The sequence below is a fragment of the Falco rusticolus genome, chromosome 3 (assembly GCF_015220075.1).
Source record: "Falco rusticolus isolate bFalRus1 chromosome 3, bFalRus1.pri, whole genome shotgun sequence".
Taxonomy (NCBI): domain Eukaryota; kingdom Metazoa; phylum Chordata; class Aves; order Falconiformes; family Falconidae; genus Falco; species Falco rusticolus.
The window spans coordinates 42,426,953-42,432,659 of NC_051189.1; the positions used below are offsets into that span (position 1 = coordinate 42,426,953).

At 48.9% G+C, this 5,707-nt stretch overlaps 1 non-coding gene across 1 annotated transcript; it reads left to right on the forward strand.

Annotated features, from left to right (window-relative positions):
* The first annotated feature begins 5,191 nt into the window (after positions 1–5,191).
* On the forward strand, positions 5,192–5,281 carry TRNAY-GUA. The gene is given in 2 exon segments: positions 5,192–5,228; positions 5,246–5,281. It is a non-coding gene; the product is annotated as a tRNA-Tyr (tRNA).
* The last annotated feature ends 426 nt before the right edge of the window (positions 5,282–5,707 follow it).

Genomic DNA, 5,707 nt, shown 5'->3' on the forward strand with positions numbered 1-5,707 from the left:
GGTAACATCTGAGTGTAAACCTGGGAATGTTTTCTTTCTCCCCTTTGATTGATTCAAGGCTGTTCCACTTTTAGACCCTAAAAAGTAATCTGTTTGCCTATATAGTGCCTCATACAAATTGATACCCATGCTATTGAAACCATAGGTGAAGTTGTGGCCAAACAGAAATTCAACTCTTAAAGGAGTACCATCAGTGTAGCTGCCACTGTACTTGCATACGCAGATGAGGTGAGGCTTAGGACTTGGTTTCTAAGTGGCGGTGTCCTTCAGAGCTGTGCACTGACACCATTTCCTCACGCTCTGTGCAAGAGGCACTGTGAGCTCGGCATGACCTCAGTTTCTTCTCAAACCAATGACATCTGAGGATTGCTGGAAAGAGGGATACAGAGCAGTTCATGAGATCTGAATTATGGTCTCATCCCTGCCCTGAGAACTACAATTAATCTACAGTAACTAACTTGTTCTTCGTGTATGTGCCTGAGCAGACCCTAGTGTAGGTCCCTGGTAGGGCTATATCCCTGGAGCTGCTTTATTGATCTTCTGAACTTGGGAACTGCAATTGGTTTTTTTTCAGTCCAAGGCTTGATCCAAAGGCCACCTCAGAATTCTTTTGAGTAGTTGTACAGCCTCCTTGAGAAGCTGATATAGGCTGCTTTGGGAATGTACAAGACAATGGGTTTTGTGCGCAATTGTCACGGAGGTATACATTCTAAGTCTATCCAGATATACTTACTTATTTTGATATTTTTGTGATACAGTAGTCTTTAAGCCTTACATCTCCACCCACCCTACACTAGCATGAACAATGTGGACCTGTCAATATAGTAAAGCAAAATTCATGAAATCACAAACTACATCAATTCTTCTGTGTCATGGCCAACAGAACACAGGCTAATTGAGTTAGGCAGAGGTATTAGCACTTTTTCCCCTCTCCAAAAGGCTCTATAAATAGATTGAATCAAAGCACACAGAGCTTGCAAACTCTTCTGTGTGAAACAGTTGATCCTGTGAGACTTAGCATCTTAGAAAGATGTTGTAAGGAGCATTTAGAAAGAATTGCAGCAAAGCAGATAATTTTCAATAGCTATGAATAGAATACTGCCCTTCAGAAACTTTGATACTAAGAAGTTAAAAAAACCCCAAACAACAACAAAGTATGAGTCTCAAGGCACACAGCAAGTTGAAATTGCTCTGAACTGCAGCTTCACCCAACCGTGACATGACTCAAGTACAAATGACAAGCTGGGATCTTCAGTACTGAGAGACAGAGCAGATGCAGATAATAATGTGCTGTCCATATGGAGAACTATTTTAATTTAAGAGTATCTAGTGAGTATCCTTGTGCTCTTCATTAGGAATTTCTCCAAACGTGGGAAGGAAGCTCAACACCCACAGGGCTGATGCAAGCAAGATCGCCTTGGGCACTGAATGAGTGGTGTCGTGACATGGAACCTAGATCAAGTCAAGTAGCTGGGCTGAAGATGGATGCATGTGGGTTTGATTGACACAGTTGGTGTCAGAGCTCCAAAGATTATAGTCACTAGAGAAACTGGTGGTAAGGCATGGAAGACTACTAGAAAGAAAGTATCTGGTAAAAAAACCTGTAAGCTCACCTACGCTGAGCTTGATTTTTATTTTAGCAATCACTACATGTTTCTTTTACTTTATAGACCTTAGTTCTATGAGACTGGCAGCAGTTGCTTTTGAGCTGGGAAACTGTTGGCTGAGGAAATAAGCCACTTGTTTTCCACAATTTGGAAGACTAATTCCTGAGTTTACTTTGTAGAAATGTTGCTAGCCTCAAGGGTTGAAGCTCTTGTAGCAAGAAGTCCTTTGCATGCCTTGTTGATTGTCTGTGCTGAGAATCATCTTCACAAAGACTCTGGGTTCCTCTGTTGTAAGGTTTCCAAACAACTTACAGGGAGATCATTTAGGATAGGCTGATCATTCTTAACTTCATGTCAGTGGTGTTAAGCCCCATGCCTTCTGGGGAGTATCCTTGTATTGCTTAGTGGTCCAGATAAATGTCAAACTGGCTGCCTGAATTCACAATGAGATTTTGATGAGCCTAGCAGCAAAGAATTACAAACTTCTGCACATGACTTTGGATTTTTTCCACTGTTTCAGCTCCTGTGACAATATGAAATGCAATCATGACTGGTTATTTTTTTATTCATTAAAGGCTTTGCCAGGGAATAGATAGAACTCTTGCAGAACTGGAGCAGTAACAGATGAGCCCAGTAATACACATATGGATTTAATATATGGCCTAATAATGTGGTACCTTTGTACCACTGCAGCTAGGTGAAATTTTCTGAAGCATCAGTGTTGCACAGAAAGGGACCTGTTTCCCAGCAGGAACAGAGCTTCTGATCTGCTGTTGGTTAGGCTCATAATGAATGCCTAATAGAATTTTTTTTTCTCTGCAGATCAGCAGGAAGCTTAGCAATAAGGAATAAATAACAGGGCAAATTACAAGATTGTCACTGTCTCTTCCAGGATACTTTGCTTATGAAATCATCTGGGTAAGAGGGTGAGTGAGCGTCCTGTCTTTGGAAGTGGGATGCCCACTGCTGTTAGCACTCAGGGAATGCTATAAAACCCAAGCAGAATCCAAAAGCCAGCAGGTAGTTCTAGTGATGTTTGGTTTTAATTTGTCAAGAGACCCAACCAAGCAGCCCTAAGGCAATGGGGAAGGGGCAAAGTGCCACTGGAAATATGCCCCTTGTGGCTCAAGGTCCATGAGCTTGGTGTGATGATGACATTTGCCTCATCCTGCCACCCTGAACCTGCAGCAGCGTCTTTGCACCTGGTCATGTTCTTCAGGTCTAGGCTGGTATGGAGCTGTCCTTTGTCACAATGGAGTCTTGGGAAGGACAAGCAAAGACAGAGAGCACTTCTTGCACAATGGTATTCAGATATTGCAGGCTTGTGAGAGTCCTATCAGAAGTCTATTGAGGCTGAGTCTGATGACAGTCTGGATGGGACAGTCCCTGAAAATGTTGGCATTTGGGGGAGATGTTCTATATCCCCCTACAGACTGCCAGTTTGCACCTTCTTTCTCAGGGATGCTCTTAAATGAACAGTTGGAAAAAATAACTTGTTGTAGTAACTTGTTGTAGGGTCTGTGAAGAGAGAGGTAGTTAGACCTCCAGCTTGGTTTTGTGAAGCTTCTAGAAGCTGAGAAGAGATGGCGAGGGGGATGGCATGTTTTTGTCATGTAGGTGCACAAGAAACACGGAACATGAGACCTTGTCACACCGGACAGTAATACATACAGGATTAAAAAAGAAAAAAAGTGAGGTGTATATGTGCTTACTGATGTATTTGAAGGAGAATGTTTACTAAATGTCATAACAAACTGCATCTTTAGGTTATTTTTTTTAACAACAGCACCATCAGTACTTATTTATTTAGTAGTATGACTCAGCTAATGCTTTCAGGACCTATTTCCTACAAATTAAGAACACGTGCATTACTATGGGAATATACAAGAAAGTACTTACTTAAACAATATTTTTATTTCAGGCTCCCTTCACTTTGAATTAAATATAAATGAATGATAAAAGATGACATTTCATATCATATGAGCCTGATGACACAAATCCTGTCTCAGGGCGGTTTTTATGCCACATACTTTTTGGTTACAGCTTTTGTGGTTCAAAGAATCCTGTCAGAGCTTTGATGTGGGGAAACCTGCAGCGCTTCCCTCTCTGGCTGCTAAAACTGAATCACAGCAGGGGCAGGTTGGTGCTTTACACCTGTTAGTAAGCAGCAGGCAAAGACTACTTGTAAATAAACAAAAACCCCAACGAATTTGGTTGTTGTTTTTTTGGTTTGTTTTTTTTTCCTCCGAAAGACGCAATGATGCGAGTTCGCCCTTGTAACAGTCGGTTTGTAATGCGGTTTGTGGGGTTTTTTTGTGTTTTTTCCCTCTTCTTGGTCCTGTGGGCCTTCTGACGGGCTGTGGCTGGACCCGAGGTTCCCGGGCGCCTGCGCAGGGGGCGCTGCCAGCCAAGCTCTCCCGGCGCCCCCGGGCAGCCCGCGCGGGCTATAGGGACATAGGGAGGTGCAGGCACCTCTGTGTGTGTGTGTACAAACTCCATACGATACGTACAGGGCTTCATTTATAGAAATAACTTCCGGCTTAAGGCTTTTGTGTAGGGGAACATCTAGGAGGTGCATAGGTTATGCTCGAGTGTAGCTTGTACTTCTGGCAGTGGTAGCTTCAGGAGGCTGTTTTCTCTGCAGTGGTGGTGAATTGTTTTCCGTAAGTAAAGCATTTAAAACATGTATTTGGAACATGCTGGTTTGATGATTTGTTTCACTCCAATGACCGTTGGAGTAAAAATCACACGGAAATCATTTAATAAAGGGAGAAGATGATGGGTGGGCCCTGTAGTAGAGTCGAGCACCCGAGGCCTGAGCAGCCGCTGCGGGTGGGCGCCCTTAGGGGAGACCCCAGGAGCGCCTCTGGCAGGTCCGCGGGGGGGTGCCCCTGCCCCTGCTGGTGGGCGGGTTTGTCCCTATAGCTGCCAGCCCGCATCTGTAGGCAGGTGCTAGCACCCTTTTCTCCTCAGAGCTCCACCGAGTTCGTGTGATTGTCAGTGCAGCCACAAGGGGATGTAGTGCCATGTCTTGGGTTCCCTTTTGAAAATAGAACAGCATAGAATCACAGAACGGTTTGGGTTGGAAGGGACCCTAAAGATCATCTAGTTCTGACCCCCTGCCGTGTGCTGGGACACCTTCCATTAGGCCGGGTTGCTCAAAGCCCACACGGGTGTCCGCAATTTCTCTGGGCAACCTGCTCCAGCAGCCTGGCGGCTGAGCGCGGTGAGACCCGCCCTTCCCGCTTCTCAACCACGCGTGTAACTGTTTCGGAGGGAAGGGCTGCGGGAGGGGCTGCCTTGGCACCCCCTGGCAGTCTGCGCGCAGCGCGGCAGTGTAAGGGCCTGGGGGCGCCGTCCCGCCGCCGGGCTAGCCGGTCCGCCGGCGGTAGGGAGGAGGCCCCGGGAGGGGGAGCCCTCCGCTGGGCGCTCGCCCTGTCAGACCCGGGCCGCCCGCCCTTTCAGATCTCGGCCTAAGGCAGATGTTTACTCTACGGCCGTTTTCGAAGGAGAGGGCCCAGGCCACGACGCGTAGTGAGGGGCACCCAGGCTGTATGCCGCGGCGAGGCACCGCTCGCCAGCTCCCTTCGATAGCTCAGCTGGTAGAGCGGAGGACTGTAGAGGCGTGGCCCACGGGAATCCTTAGGTCGCTGGTTCGATTCCGGCTCGAAGGAGGCACTTTATTTTGCTTTTGCGTGGCGGGGCGGCCGCCGTTTTTCTCTTTCGTCGGGAGCTTCCCCCGTTGCCGCTGCGGTGGCGGCGCGCAGGCGCTCCCGCCGGGACGTGGCGGGGCGGGGGGGTGGCGAGGAGCCGGGTTCCCCCCCCGCCCGCCGGGAAGACTCGCTCCCCCGTCATGCCTCGCCCCCGCCGTCCCTCCCCGCCCGCGGCTGGCGCGAGGCCCCGCCCCCCTCCCGGGTCGCGTGCGGCGGCGGCGGCCAATGGGGCGGCAGTCCGCCTGCGCAGATTCAAACGGTGGCTCTGGAAGGAGGCTGGGCGCGAGATTCGGCGGCACCGACCGAGCCCGCCGCGAGCGCGGCGGTGGCGGCGCAGCCCGGGCGGCGGGGGCCGGCCGGCAGCGGGGGGTGAGGGGCCGCGCCGAG